We start from the raw sequence: 17603 nt of genomic DNA on the forward strand, positions 1-17603 counted from the left end.
ACAGACTCACTCACTCCGACTCACTCACTCACACAGACTCACTCACACAGACTCACACACACAGACTCACTCACACAGACTCACTCACACAGACTCACTCACTCACTCAGACTCACTCACACAGACTCACTCACTCACACAGACTCACTCACACAGACTCACTGACACAGACTCACTCACACAGACTCACACACACAGACTCACTCACTCACACAGACTCACTCACTCACACAGACTCACTCACTCAGACTCACTCACACAGACTCACTGACACAGACTCACTCACACAGACAGACTCACTCACACAGACTCACTCACACAGACTCACTCACACAGACTCACTCACTCACTCAGACTCACTCACACAGACTCACTCACTCACACAGTCTCACTCACACAGACTCACTCACTCACACAGACTCACTCACTCACACAGACTCACTCACTCAGACTCACTCACTCACTCACACACACAGACTCACTCACACAGACTCACTCACTCACTCAGACTCAATCACTCAGACTCACTCACACAGACTCACTCACACAGACTCACTCACACAGACTCACTCACACAGACTCACTGACACAGCCTCACTCACACACACAGACTCACTGACTCACACAGACTCACTCACTCACACAGACTCACTCACTCAGACTCACTCACTCAGACTCACTCACACAGACTCACTCACACAGACTCACTCACTCACACAGACTCACTCACACAGACTCACTCACACAGACTCACTCACTCACACAGACTCACTCACACAGACTCACTCACTCACACAGACTCACTCACTCACACAGACTCACTCACTCACACTGACTCACTCACTCACACTGACTCACTCACTCACACAGACTCACTCACTCACACAGACTCACTCACACAGACTCACTCACACAGACTCACTCACTCACACAGACTCACTCACTCACACAGACTCATTCACTCAGACTCACTCACACAGACTCACTCACTCACTCAGACTCACTCACACAGACTCACTCACACAGACTCACTCACACAGACTCACTCACTCACACAGACTCACTCACTCACACAGACTCACTCACACAGACTCACTCACTCAGACTCACTAACTCAGACTCACTCACACAGACTCACTCACTCACACAGACTCACTCACACAGACTCACTCACTCACACAGACTCACTCACTCACACAGACTCACTCACACAGACTCACTCACTCAGACTCACTCACTCAGACTCACTCACACAGACTCACTCACACAGACTCACTCACACAGACTCACTCACTCAGACTCACTCACACAGACTCACTCACACAGACTCACTCACTCACACAGACTCACTCACTCACACAGACTCACTCACACAGACTCACTCACTCAGACTCACTCACTCACACAGACTCACACAGACTCACTCACACAGACTCACTCACTCACACAGACTCACTCACTCACACAGACTCACTCACTCACACAGACTCACTCACTCACACAGACTCAATCACTCACTCAGACTCACTCACACAGACTCACTGACACAGACTCACTCACTCACACAGACTCACTCACTCACACAGACTCACTCACACAGACTCAATCACGCACACAGACTCACTCACTCACACAGACTCACTCACTCACACAGACTCACTCACACAGACTCACTCACACAGACTCACTCACTCACACAGACTCACTCACACAGACTCACTCACTCACACAGACTCACTCACTCACACAGACTCACTCACTCACACAGACTCACTCACACAGACTCACTCACACAGACTCACTCACACAGACTCACTCACTCACACAGACTCACTCACTCACACAGACTCACTCACACAGACTCACTCACTCAGACTCACTCACACAGACTCACTCACACAGACTCACTCACTCACACAGACTCACTCACTCACACAGACTCACTCACACAGACTCACTCACACACACAGACTCACTCACACAGACTCACTCACACAGACTCACTCACTCACACGGACTCACTCACTCACACAGACTCACTCACACAGACACACTCACACAGACTCACTCACTCACACAGACTCACTCACTCACACAGACTCACACACTCACACAGACTCACTCACTCACGCAGACTCACTCACACAGACTTACTCACACAGACTCACTCACACAGATTCACTCACACAGACTCACTCACTCAGACTCACTCACACGGACTCACTCACTCAGACTCACACACTCAGACTCACTCACACAGACTCACTCACTCAGACTCACTCACACAGACTCACTCACACAGACTCACTCACACAGACTCACTCACTCACTCAGACTCACTCACTCAGACTCACTCACAGAGACTCACTCACACAGACTCACTCACTCACACAGACTCACTCACTCAGACTCACTCACTCAGACTCACTCACACAGACTCACTCACTCAGACTCACTCACACAGACTCACTCACACAGACTCACTCACACAGACTCACTCACACAGACTCACTCACTCACTCAGACTCACTCACTCAGACTCACTCACACAGACTCACTCACACAGACTCACTCACTCACACAGACTCACTCACACAGACTCACTCACACAGACTCACTCACTCACACAGACTCACTCACACAGACTCACTCACACAGACTCACTCACTCACTCAGACTCACTCACTCAGACTCACTCACACAGACTCACTCACACAGACTCACTCACTCACACAGACTCACTCACACAGACTCACTCACACAGACTCACTCACACAGACTCACTCACTCACACAGACTCACTCACTCAGACTCACTCACACAGACTCACTCACTCAGACTCACTCACACAGACTCACTCACACAGACTCACTCACACAGACTCACTCACACAGACTCACTCACTCACTCAGACTCACTCACTCAGACTCACTCACACAGACTCACTCACACAGACTCACTCACTCACTCAGACTCACTCACTCAGACTCACTCACACAGACTCACTCACACAGACTCACTCACTCACACAGACTCACTCACACAGACTCACTCACTCACACAGACTCACTCACTCACACAGACTCACTCACTCACACTGACTCACTCACTCACACAGACTCACTCACTCACACAGACTCACTCACACAGACTCACTCACTCACACAGACTCACTCACACAGACTCACTCACTCAGACTCACTCACTCAGACTCACTCACACAGACTCACTCACACAGACTCACTCACTCACACAGACTCACTCACTCACACAGACTCATTCACTCAGACTCACTCACACAGACTCACTCACTCACTCAGACTCACTCACACAGACTCACTCACACAGACTCACTCACACAGACTCACTCACTCACACAGACTCACTCACTCACACAGACTCACTCACTCACACAGACTCACTCACTCAGACTCACTCACTCAGACTCACTCACACAGACTCACTCACTCACACAGACTCACTCACTCACACAGACTCACTCACTCACACAGACTCACTCACTCACACAGACTCACTCACTCACACAGACTCACTCACTCACTCAGACTCACTCACACAGACTCACTCACACAGACTCACTCACTCACACAGACTCACTCACTCAGACTCACTCACACAGACTCACTCACGCACACAGACTCACTCACTCACACAGACTCACTCACACAGACTCACTCACACAGACTCACTCACTCACACAGACTCACTCACTCACACAGACTCACTCACTCACACAGACTCACTCACTCACACAGACTCACTCACTCACACAGACTCACTCACACAGACTCACTCACACAGACTCACTCACACAGACTCACTCACTCACACAGACTCACTCACTCACACAGACTCACTCACACAGACTCACTCACTCAGACTCACTCACACAGACTCACTCACACAGACTCACTCACTCACACAGACTCACTCACTCACACAGACTCACTCACACAGACTCACTCACACACACAGACTCACTCACACAGACTCACTCACACAGACTCACTCACTCACACGGACTCACTCACTCACACAGACTCACTCACACAGACTCACTCACACAGACTCACTCACTCACACAGACTCACTCACTCACACAGACTCACACACTCACACAGACTCACTCACTCACGCAGACTCACTCACACAGACTCACTCACACAGACTCACTCACACAGACTCACTCACACAGACTCACTCACTCAGACTCACTCACACGGACTCACTCACTCAGACTCACACACTCAGACTCACTCACACAGACTCACTCACTCAGACTCACTCACACAGACTCACTCACACAGACTCACTCACACAGACTCACTCACACAGACTCACTCACACAGACTCACTCACTCACTCAGACTCACTCACTCAGACTCACTCACACAGACTCACTCACACAGACTCACTCACTCACACAGACTCACTCACTCAGACTCACTCACTCACACAGACTCACTCACTCACACAGACTCACTCACACAGACTCACTCACCCAGACTCACTCACACAGACTCACTCACTCACTCAGACTCACTCACTCAGACTCACTCACACAGACTCACTCACACAGACTCACTCACTCAGACTCACTCACTCAGACTCACTCACACAGACTCACTCACTCAGACTCACTCACTCACACAGACTCACTCACTCACACAGACTCACTCACTCAGACTCACTCACTCACACAGACTCACTCACTCACACAGACTCACTCACAGACTCACTCACACAGACTCACTCACTCACACAGACTCACTCACACAGACTCACTCACTCAGACTCACTCACACAGACTCACTCACTCAGACTCACTCACTCAGACTCACTCACTCACACAGACTCACTCACTCAGACTCACTCACTCACTCAGACTCACTCACTCAGACTCACTCACACAGACTCACTCACTCAGACTCACTCACTCAGACTCACTCACTCACTCAGACTCACTCACTCAGACTCACTCACTCAGACTCACTCACACAGACTCACTCACACAGACTCACTCACTCAGACTCACTCACTCAGACTCACTCACACAGACTCACTCACTCAGACTCACTCACTCACACAGACTCACTCACTCAGATTCACTCACTCACACAGACTCACTCACTCACACAGACTCACTCACACAGACTCACTCACTCAGACTCACTCACTCAGACTCACTCACTCACACAGACTCACTCACTCAGACTCACTCACTCACACAGACTCACTCACACAGACTCACTCACTCACACAGACTCACTCACTCACACAGACTCACTCACACAGACTCACTCACACAGACTCACTCACTCACACAGACTCACTCACACAGACTCACTCACTCAGACTCACTCACTCAGACTCACTCACACAGACTCACTCACACAGACTCACTCACGCAGACTCACTCACTCAGACTCACTCACACAGACTCACTCACTCAGACTCACTCACACAGACTCACTCACACAGACTCACTCACACAGACTCACTCACTCACACAGACTCACTCACTCACACAGACTCACTCACACACACAGACTCACTCACACAGACACACACACAGACTCACTCACACAGACTCACTCACTCAGACTCACTCACACAGACTCACTCACACAGACTCACTCACACAGACTCACTCACTCAGACTCACTCACTCAGACTCACTCACACAGACTCACTCACACAGACTCACTCACTCACTCAGACTCACTCACACAGACTCACTCACACAGACTCACTCACACAGACTCACTCACTCAGACTCACTCACACAGACTCACTCACACAGACTCACTCACTCACACAGACTCACTCACTCACACAGACTCACTCACACAGACTCACTCACTCAGACTCACTCACTCACACAGACTCACTCACTCACACAGACTCACTCACACAGACTCACTCACTCACACAGACTCACTCACTCACACAGACTCACTCACTCACACAGACTCACTCACTCACACAGACTCACTCACTCACACAGACTCACTCACTCACTCAGACTCACTCACACAGACTCACTCACACAGACTCACTCACTCACACAGACTCACTCACTCAGACTCACTCACACAGACTCACTCACGCACACAGACTCACTCACTCACACAGACTCACTCACACAGACTCACTCACACAGACTCACTCACTCACACAGACTCACTCACTCACACAGACTCACTCACTCACACAGACTCACTCACTCACACAGACTCACTCACTCACACAGACTCACTCACACAGACTCACTCACACAGACTCACTCACACAGACTCACTCACTCACACAGACTCACTCACTCACACAGACTCACTCACACAGACTCACTCACTCAGACTCACTCACACAGACTCACTCACACAGACTCACTCACTCACACAGACTCACTCACTCACACAGACTCACTCACACAGACTCACTCACACACACAGACTCACTCACACAGACTCACTCACACAGACTCACTCACTCACACGGACTCACTCACTCACACAGACTCACTCACACAGACTCACTCACACAGACTCACTCACTCACACAGACTCACTCACTCACACAGACTCACACACTCACACAGACTCACTCACTCACGCAGACTCACTCACACAGACTCACTCACACAGACTCACTCACACAGACTCACTCACACAGACTCACTCACTCAGACTCACTCACACGGACTCACTCACTCAGACTCACACACTCAGACTCACTCACACAGACTCACTCACTCAGACTCACTCACACAGACTCACTCACACAGACTCACTCACACAGACTCACTCACACAGACTCACTCACACAGACTCACTCACTCACTCAGACTCACTCACTCAGACTCACTCACACAGACTCACTCACACAGACTCACTCACTCACACAGACTCACTCACTCAGACTCACTCACTCACACAGACTCACTCACTCACACAGACTCACTCACACAGACTCACTCACCCAGACTCACTCACACAGACTCACTCACTCACTCAGACTCACTCACTCAGACTCACTCACACAGACTCACTCACACAGACTCACTCACTCAGACTCACTCACTCAGACTCACTCACACAGACTCACTCACTCAGACTCACTCACTCACACAGACTCACTCACTCACACAGACTCACTCACTCAGACTCACTCACTCACACAGACTCACTCACTCACACAGACTCACTCACAGACTCACTCACACAGACTCACTCACTCACACAGACTCACTCACACAGACTCACTCACTCAGACTCACTCACACAGACTCACTCACTCAGACTCACTCACTCAGACTCACTCACTCACACAGACTCACTCACTCAGACTCACTCACTCACTCAGACTCACTCACTCAGACTCACTCACACAGACTCACTCACTCAGACTCACTCACTCAGACTCACTCACTCACTCAGACTCACTCACTCAGACTCACTCACACAGACTCACTCACACAGACTCACTCACTCAGACTCACTCACTCAGACTCACTCACACAGACTCACTCACTCAGACTCACTCACTCACACAGACTCACTCACTCAGACTCACTCACTCACACAGACTCACTCACTCACACAGACTCACTCACACAGACTCACTCACTCAGACTCACTCACTCAGACTCACTCACTCACACAGACTCACTCACTCAGACTCACTCACTCACACAGACTCACTCACACAGACTCACTCACTCACACAGACTCACTCACTCACACAGACTCACTCACACAGACTCACTCACACAGACTCACTCACTCACACAGACTCACTCACACAGACTCACTCACTCAGACTCACTCACTCAGACTCACTCACACAGACTCACTCACACAGACTCACTCACGCAGACTCACTCACTCAGACTCACTCACACAGACTCACTCACTCAGACTCACTCACACAGACTCACTCACACAGACTCACTCACACAGACTCACTCACTCACACAGACTCACTCACTCACACAGACTCACTCACACACACAGACTCACTCACACAGACACACACACAGACTCACTCACACAGACTCACACACACAGACTCACTCACACAGACTCACTCACACAGACTCACTCACTCACTCAGACTCACTCACACAGACTCACTCACACAGACTCACTCAATCACACAGACTCACTCACTCAGACTCACTCACTCACACAGACTCACTCACTCAGACTCACTCACTCACTCAGACTCACTCACTCACACAGACTCACTCACACAGACTCACTCACTCCGACTCACTCACTCACACAGACTCACTCACACAGACTCACACACACAGACTCACTCACACAGACTCACTCACACAGACTCACTCACTCACACAGACTCACTCACACAGACTCACTGACACAGACTCACTGACACAGACTCACTCACACAGACTCACTCACACAGACTCACTCACACAGACTCACTCACTCACACAGACTCACTCACACAGACTCACTCAATCACACAGACTCACTCACTCAGACTCACTCACTCACACAGACTCACTCACTCAGACTCACTCACACAGACTCACTCACTCACACAGACTCACTCACTCACACAGACTCACTCACACAGACTCACTCACTCAGACTCACTCACACAGACTCACTCACTCACACAGACTCACTCACACAGACTCACTCACTCACACAGACTCACTCACACAGACTCACTCAATCACACAGACTCACTCACTCAGACTCACTCACTCACACAGACTCACTCACTCAGACTCACTCACACAGACTCACTCACACAGACTCACTCACACAGACTCACTGACACAGACTCACTCACACAGACTCACACACACAGACTCACTCACTCACACAGACTCACTCACTCACACAGACTCACACACACAGACTCACTCACTCAGACTCACTCACACAGACTCACTCACTCACACAGACTCACTCACACAGACTCACTGACACAGACTCACTCACACAGACTCACACACACAGACTCACTCACTCACACAGACTCACTCACTCACACAGACTCACTCACTCAGACTCACTCACACAGACTCACTGACACAGACTCACTCACACAGACAGACTCACTCACACAGACTCACTCACACAGACTCACTCACACAGACTCACTCACTCACTCAGACTCACTCACACAGACTCACTCACTCACACAGTCTCACTCACACAGACTCACTCACTCACACAGACTCACTCACTCACACAGACTCACTCACTCAGACTCACTCACTCACTCACACAGACTCACTCACACAGACTCACTCACTCACTCAGACTCAATCACTCAGACTCACTCACACAGACTCACTCACACAGACTCACTCACACAGACTCACTGACACAGCCTCACTCACACACACAGACTCACTGACTCACACAGACTCACTCACTCACACAGACTCACTCACTCAGACTCACTCACTCAGACTCACTCACACAGACTCACTCACACAGACTCACTCACTCACACAGACTCACTCACACAGACTCACTCACACAGACTCACTCACTCACACAGACTCACTCACTCACACAGACTCACTCACTCAGACTCACTCACACCGACTCACTCACACAGACTCTCACACACAGACTCACTCACTCACACAGACTCACTCACACAGACTCACTCACACAGACTCACTCACTCACACAGACTCACTCACACAGACTCACTCACACAGACTCACACAGACTCACTCACACAGACTCACACAGACTCACTCACACAGACTCACTCACACAGACTCACTCACACAGACTCACTCACACAGACTCACCCACACAGACTCACTCACTCATACAGACTCACTCACACAGACTCACTCACACAGACTCACTCACTCACACAGACTCACTCACACAGACTCACTCACACACACAGACTCACTCACACAGACTCACTCACACAGACTCACTCACTCACACGGACTCACTCACTCACACAGACTCACTCACACAGACTCACTCACACAGACTCACTCACTCACACAGACTCACTCACTCACACAGACTCACACACTCACACAGACTCACACACTCACGCAGACTCACTCACTCACGCAGACTCACTCACACAGACTCACTCACACAGACTCACTCACACAGACTCACTCACACAGACTCACTCACTCAGACTCACTCACACGGACTCACTCACTCAGACTCACACACTCAGACTCACTCACACAGACTCACTCACTCAGACTCACTCACACAGACTCACTCACACAGACTCACTCACACAGACTCACTCACTCACTCAGACTCACTCACTCAGACTCACTCACACAGACTCACTCACACAGACTCACTCACTCACACAGACTCACTCACTCAGACTCACTCACTCAGACTCACTCACTCAGACTCACTCACACAGACTCACTCACTCAGACTCACTCACTCAGACTCACTCACTCACACAGACTCACTCACTCAGACTCACTCACTCACACAGACTCACTCACTCACACAGACTCACTCACACAGACTCACTCACCCAGACTCACTCACACAGACTCACTCACTCACTCAGACTCACTCACTCAGACTCACTCACACAGACTCACTCACACAGACTCACTCACTCAGACTCACTCACTCAGACTCACTCACACAGACTCACTCACTCACACAGACTCACTCACTCACACAGACTCACTCACTCAGACTCACTCACTCACACAGACTCACTCACTCACACAGACTCACTCACACAGACTCACTCACACAGACTCACTCACTCACACAGACTCACTCACACAGACTCACTCACTCAGACTCACTCACACAGACTCACTCACTCAGACTCACTCACTCAGACTCACTCACTCACACAGACTCACTCACTCAGACTCACTCACTCACTCAGACTCACTCACTCAGACTCACTCACACAGACTCACTCACTCAGACTCACTCACTCAGACTCACTCACTCACTCAGACTCACTCACTCAGACTCACTCACACAGACTCACTCACACAGACTCACTCACTCAGACTCACTCACTCAGACTCACTCACACAGACTCACTCACTCAGACTCACTCACTCACACAGACTCACTCACTCAGACTCACTCACTCACACAGACTCACTCACTCACACAGACTCACTCACACAGACTCACTCACTCAGACTCACTCACTCAGACTCACTCACTCACACAGACTCACTCACTCAGACTCACTCACTCAGACTCACTCACTCACACAGACTCACTCACACAGACTCACTCACTCACACAGACTCACTCACTCACACAGACTCACTCACACAGACTCACTCACACAGACTCACTCACACAGACTCACTCACACAGACTCACACACACAGACTCACTCACTCAGACTCACTCACTCAGACTCACTCACACAGACTCACTCACACAGACTCACTCACTCAGACTCACTCACTCAGACTCACTCACACAGACTCACTCACACAGACTCACTCACACAGACTCACTCACACACACAGACTCACTCACACAGACTCACTCACTCACACAGACTCACTCACACACACAGACTCACTCACACAGACACACACACAGACTCACTCACAGAGACTCACTCACTCAGACTCACTCACACAGACTCACTCACACAGACTCACTCACACAGACTCACTCACTCACTCACACAGACTCACTCACACAGACTCACACACACAGACTCACTCACACAGACTCACTCACACAGACTCACTCACTCACTCAGACTCACTCACACAGACTCACTCACACAGACTCACTCAATCACACAGACTCACTCACTCAGACTCACTCACTCACACAGACTCACTCACTCAGACTCACTCACACAGACTCACTCACACAGACTCACTCACACAGACTCACTCACTCCGACTCACTCACTCACACAGACTCACTCACACAGACTCACACACACAGACTCACACACACAGACTCACTCACACAGACTCACTCACACAGACTCACTCACTCACTCAGACTCACTCACACAGACTCACTCACTCACACAGACTCACTCACACAGACTCACTGACACAGACTCACTCACACAGACTCACACACACAGACTCACTCACTCACACAGACTCACTCACTCACACAGACTCACTCACTCAGACTGTCTGTGTGAGTGAGTCTGTGTCAGTGAGTCTGTGTGAGTGAGAACAAAGAACAAAGAACAAAGAAATGTACAGCACAGGAACAGGCCCTTCGGCCCTCCAAGCCCGTGCCGACCATACTGCCCGACTAAACTACAATCTTCTACACTTCCTGGGTCCGTATCCTTCTATTCCCATCCTATTCATATATTTGTCAAGATGCCCCTTAAATGTCCCTTAAAGGATAAGAGTGGTCCGAGGATGAATGTGCTAAACTGGGGGAAGGCTAATTATAACAATATTAGGCGGGAACTGAAGAACATAGATTGGGGGCGGATGTTTGAGGGCAAATCAACATCTGACATGTGGGAGGCTTTCAAGTGTCAGTTGAAAGGAATACAGGACAGGCATGTTCCTGTGAGGAAGAAAGATAAATACGGCAATTTTCGGGAACCTTGGATGACGAGTGATATTGTAGGCCTCGTCAAAAAGAAAAAGGAGGCATTTGTCAGGGCTAAAAGGCTGGGAACAGACGAAGCCTGTGTGGCATATAAGGAAAGTAGGAAGGAACTTAAGCAAGGAGTCAGGAGGGCTAGAAGGGGTCATGAAAAGTCATTGGCAAATAGGGTTAAGGAAAATCCCAAGGCTTTTTACACTTACATAAAAAGCAAGAGGGTAGCCAGGGAAAGGGTTGGCCCACTGAAGGATAGGCAAGGGAATCTATGTGTGGAGCCAGAGGAAATGGGCGAGGTACTAATTGAATACTTTGCATCAGTATTCACCAAAGAGAAGGAATTGGTAGATGTTGAGTCTGGAGAAGGGGGTGTAGATAGCCTGGGTCACATTGTGATCCAAAAAGACGAGGTGTTGGGTGTCTTAAAAAATATTAAGGTAGATAAGTCCCCAGGGCCGGATGGGATCTACCCCAGAATACTGAAGGAGGCTGGAGAGGAAATTGCTGAGGCCTTGACAGAAATCTTTGGATCCTCGCTGTCTTCAGGGGATGTCCCGGAGGACTGGAGAATAGCCAATGTTGTTCCTCTGTTTAAGAAGGGTGGCAGGGATAATCCCGGGAACTACAGGCCGGTGAGCCTTACTTCAGTGGTAGGGAAATTACTGGAGAGAATTCTTCGAGACAGGATCTACTCCCATTTGGAAGCAAATGGACGTATTAGTGAGAGGCAGCACGGTTTTGTGAAGGGGAGGTCGTGTCTCACTAACTTGATCGAGTTTTTCGAGGAGGTCACTAAGATGATTGATGCAGGTAGGGCAGTAGATGTTGTCTATATGGACTTCAGTAAGGCCTTTGACAAGGTCCCTCATGGTAGACTAGTACAAAAGGTGAAGTCACACGGGATCAGGGGTGAACTGGCAAGGTGGATACAGAACTGGCTAGGCCATAGAAGGCAGAGGGTAGCAATGGAGGGATGCTTTTCTAATTGGAGGGCTGTGACCAGTGGTGTTCCACAGGGATCAGTGCTGGGACCTTTGCTCTTTGTAGTATATATAAATGATTTGGAGGAAAATGTAACTGGTCTGATTAGTAAGTTTGCAGACGACACAAAGGTTGGTGGAATTGCGGATAGCGATGAGGACTGTCTGAGGATACAGCAGGATTTAGATTGTCTGGAGACTTGGGCGGAGAGATGGCAGATGGAGTTTAACCTGGACAAATGTGAGGTAATGCATTTTGGAAGGGCTAATGCAGGTAGGGAATATACAGTGAATGGTAGAACCCTCAAGAGTATTGAAAGTCAAAGAGATCTAGGAGTACAGGTCCACAGATCACTGAAAGGGGCTACACAGGTGGAGAAGGTAGTCAAGAAGGCATACGGCATGCTTGCCTTCATTGGCCGGGGCATTGAGTATAAGAATTGGCAAGTCATGTTGCAGCTGTATAGAACCTTAGTTAGGCCACACTTGGAGTATAGTGTTCAATTCTGGTCGCCACACTACCAGAAGGATGTGGAGGCTTTAGAGAGGGTGCAGAAGAGATTTACCAGAATGTTGCCTGGTATGGAGGGCATAAGCTATGAGGAGCGATTGAATAAACTCGGTTTGTTCTCACTGGAACGAAGGAGGTTGAGGGGCGACCTGATAGAGGTATACAAAATTATGAGGGGCATAGACAGAGTGGATAGTCAGAGGCTTTTCCCCAGGGTAGAGGGGTCAATTACTAGGGGGCATAGGTTTAAGGTGAGAGGGGCAAAGTTTAGAGTAGATGTACGAGGCAAGTTTTTTACGCAGAGGGTAGTGGGTGCCTGGAACTCACTACCGGAGGAGGTAGTGGAGGCAGGGACGATAGGGACATTTAAGGGGCATCTTGACAAATATATGAATAGGATGGGAATAGAAGGATACGGACCCAGGAAGTGTAGAAGATTGTAGTTTAGTCGGGCAGTATGGTCGGCACGGGCTTGGAGGGCCGAAGGGCCTGTTCCTGTGCTGTACATTTCTTTGTTCTTTGTTCTCACTCACACAGACTCACTGACACAGACTCACTCACACAGACAGACTCACTCACACAGACTCACTCACACAGACTCACTCACACAGACTCACTGACACAGCCTCACTCACACACACAGACTCACTGACTCACACAGACTCACTCACTCACACAGACTCACTCACTCAGACTCACTCACTCAGACTCACTCACACAGACTCACTCACACAGACTCACTCACTCACACAGACTCACTCACCCAGACTCACTCACACAGACTCACTCACTCACTCAGACTCACTCACTCAGACTCACTCACACAGACTCACTCACACAGACTCACTCACTCAGACTCACTCACTCAGACTCACTCACACAGACTCACTCACTCAGACTCACTCACTCACACAGACTCACTCACACAGACTCACTCACTCAGACTCACTCACTCACACAGACTCACTCACTCAGACTCACTCACTCACACAGACTCACTCACTCACACAGACTCACTCACACAGACTCACTCACTCAGACTCACTCACTCAGACTCACTCACTCACACAGACTCACTCACTCAGACTCACTCACTCACACAGACTCACTCACACAGACTCACTCACTCACACAGACTCACTCACTCACACAGACTCACTCACACAGACTCACTCACACAGACTCACTCACTCACACAGACTCACTCACTCACACAGACTCACTCACACAGACTCACTCACTCAGACTCACTCACTCAGACTCACTCACACAGACTCACTCACACAGACTCACTCACTCAGACTCACTCACTCAGACTCACTCACACAGACTCACTCACTCAGACTCACTCACACAGACTCACTCACACAGACTCACTCACACACACAGACTCACTCACACAGACTCACTCACTCACACAGACTCACTCACACACACAGACTCACTCACACAGACACACACACAGACTCACTCACACAGACTCACTCACTCAGACTCACTCACACAGACTCACTCACACAGACTCACTCACACAGACTCACTCACTCACTCACACAGACTCACTCACACAGACTCACACACACAGACTCACTCACACAGACTCACTCACACAGACTCACTCACTCACTCAGACTCACTCACACAGACTCACTCACACAGACTCACTCAATCACACAGACTCACTCACTCAGACTCACTCACTCACACAGACTCACTCACTCAGACTCACTCACACAGACTCACTCACACAGACTCACTCACTCCGACTCACTCACTCACACAGACTCACTCACACAGACTCACACACACAGACTCACTCACACAGACTCACTCACACAGACTCACTCACTCACTCAGACTCACTCACACAGACTCACTCACTCACACAGACTCACTCACACAGACTCACTCACACAGACTCACTCACACAGACTCACACACACAGACTCACTCACTCACACAGACTCACTCACTCACACAGACTCACTCACTCAGACTCACTCACACAGACTCACTGACACAGACTCACTCACACAGACAGACTCACTCACACAGACTCACTCACACAGACTCACTCACTCACTCAGACTCACTCACACAGACTCATTCACTCACACAGTCTCACTCACACAGACTCACTCACTCACACAGACTCACTCACTCACACAGACTCACTCACTCAGACTCACTCACTCACTCACACACACAGACTCACTCACACAGACTCACTCACTCACTCAGACTCAATCACTCAGACTCACTCACACAGACTCACTCACACAGACTCACTCACACAGACTCACTGACACAGCCTCACTCACACACACAGACTCACTGACTCACACAGACTCACTCACTCACACAGACTCACTCACTCAGACTCACTCACTCAGACTCACTCACACAGACTCACTCACACAGACTCACTCACTCACACAGACTCACTCACACAGACTCACTCACACAGACTCACTCACTCACACAGACTCACTCACTCACACAGACTCACTCACTCAGACTCACTCACACCGACTCACTCACACAGACTCTCACACACAGACTCACTCACTCACACAGACTCACTCACACAGACTCACTCACACAGACTCACTCACTCACACAGACTCACTCACACAGACTCACTCACACAGACTCACACAGACTCACTCACACAGACTCACACAGACTCACTCACACAGACTCACTCACACAGACTCACTCACACAGACTCACCCACACAGACTCACTCACTCATACAGACTCACTCACACAGACTCACTCACACAGACTCACACAGACTCACTCACACAGACTCACTCACACAGACTCACTCACTCACTCAGACTCACTCACACAGATTCACTCACTCACACAGACTCACTCACTCAGACTCACTCACACAGACTCACTCACTCACACAGACTCACTCACACAGACTCACTCACACACACAGACTCACTCACACAGACTCACTCACTCAGACTCACTCACACAGACTCACTCACACAGACTCACTCACACACACAGACTCACTCACACAGACTCACTCAGACACACAGACTCACTCACACACACAGACTCACTCACACAGACTCACTCACTCAGACTCACTCACACAGACTCACTCACACAGACTCACTCACACACACAGACTCACTCACACAGACTCACTCACACACACAGACTCACTCACACAGACTCACTCACACACACAGACTCACTCACACAGACTCACTCACATAGACTCACTCACACACACAGACTCACTCACACAGACTCACTCACTCACACAGACTCACTCACACAGACTCACTCACACAGACTCACTCACACAGACTCACTCACTCACACAGACTCACTCACACAGACTCACTCACACAGACTCACACAGACTCACTCACACAGACTCACACAGACTCACTCACACAGACTCACTCACTCACACAGACTCACTCACTCAGACTCACTCACACAGACTCACTCACTCACACAGACTCACTCACACAG

The sequence above is a fragment of the Scyliorhinus torazame genome, chromosome 3, assembly GCF_047496885.1.
Source record: "Scyliorhinus torazame isolate Kashiwa2021f chromosome 3, sScyTor2.1, whole genome shotgun sequence".
In the NCBI taxonomy this organism is placed as follows: domain Eukaryota; kingdom Metazoa; phylum Chordata; class Chondrichthyes; order Carcharhiniformes; family Scyliorhinidae; genus Scyliorhinus; species Scyliorhinus torazame.